The sequence below is a fragment of the Chinchilla lanigera genome, unplaced genomic scaffold, assembly GCF_000276665.1.
Source record: "Chinchilla lanigera isolate Chin_1 unplaced genomic scaffold, ChiLan1.0 scaffold00017, whole genome shotgun sequence".
In the NCBI taxonomy this organism is placed as follows: domain Eukaryota; kingdom Metazoa; phylum Chordata; class Mammalia; order Rodentia; family Chinchillidae; genus Chinchilla; species Chinchilla lanigera.
In genome coordinates, this window is record NW_004955418.1 from 2,355,920 (window position 1) to 2,357,546 (window position 1,627).

Below are 1,627 nucleotides of genomic sequence, written 5' to 3' on the forward strand. Positions count from 1 at the left end.
GCACACACACACACACACAGAGTTTGGAGTATTGGTTCATGTTTTCTTGACACAGAGTCTCACTATATAGTTCAGGCTGCTTTAAGTTCATCATGAAACCCAGGCTGGCTTAGAGTATTTATTTATTTATTTTTGTCTTTTTTGAGACAGGGTCTCACTATGCAATTCAGGCTGGCCTTGAGCTCACTTTGTAGCACAAGCTGGCCTCGAACTCGCAATGATCCTCCTGCCTCAGGCTCCTGAGTGCTGGGATTATAGGCATGTGCAACCACGCCCGGCTGGTTTAGAGTATTTAAAAAGTTTAAGCTTCTGATAGGCTAGATGTGGTGACTGATCTCCATAGCTAGATTCTGTCTCCAAAAATAAAAAAAGATTCTGATAATATTGCGTTTGTTTGTTTTGTCTTGTTTTTTTGTTTGTTTTTGGAGACAGGATCTTCCTATATAGTTGGGAGGCCTTGAACTCATGGTGATCCTCCTGCCTCAGCCTCCCGAGTGTTGGGATTACAGGCGTGCATCACTCACAACGCTCATTTGGTAATACTGTTGCAGCATCCTGAAACTAACTCCACCCATAACTCTGCCTTGTGATAAAGGTCTCTCCATCCGGTCTTGCTCCTCCCCTCCCACTCCAACTGACAGACTTCTGGCTGTCCTTGGATTAGATTTATCACAGAAAAACAATGAGAGACCAGGAAGAAAGGAATAATAAAAAGCAGGAGGTTCCAGGTTGAATTTGCAATCATATTTACAGGATAAATCAGATAATATATTTATAAAAATGCTTTGAAAGCTGTTAGCAAAAAGAATGGGATTATTGCTCCTCAAAAGAGCAGGAAGGGCTGGGCATGGTGGTGCACACCTGTAATCCCAGCACTCGGGAGGCTGAGGCAGGAGGATCGTTTGGATTTTGAGGCCAGCCTGGGCTACAAAGTGAGTTCAAGGCCAGCCTGAACTACATAGCGAGACCCTGTCTCAAAAAGACAAAAAAGAAAAAAAAAAAAGAGCAGGAAGCCTTTCTACTCAATGTGAGGCCTCCAGTGCAAGGCCACTCCCTGGCACTTTTTACTGTTTTTGACTTTTTCATATTTGGAAAGTTTTAACCATACGGAAGTTGGAAGAGGAGTCTAACACACCTCCATGCATCCTCACTCGGTGTCAGGCTGCTCTAACTGTTACAGCAGTGGCTAATGTTTCCGGAAGGAGCGGAGTCCAGCAGTTCTTTCAGACGTAATTTACCCCTTCTCTTTCCCTGGAAGATTATGATGAATGTGGACAGTAAGACCAGAAAATCACGTTTCCTGTATTTTATCTGCACTAATCAGATCTGGAAAAAAAGAGAGATTCTTAGAAACACTTTAGCATTTTAAGCTATATAATAAAAAGATTATAAGGTAATGATTTTGATTTCATAAAAGCAGAGGCACAGACTGATCATCTTTTTTTCTTCACATTTGTTATCCACACCTGTGATCCAAAGTTCCCCAAGTCAGTTTTTAAAAACTTCTAGCGTGGCAGGGGTGTGGGGTGAGTGAGTGGAGGCCTAGGCTTGCACGTGGGCTGTGTGCCCTCCCTTTGCCAAAGATAGGGATGGATGGGGCCAAGGTCTCTGTGTTCCTTGGTGTTTC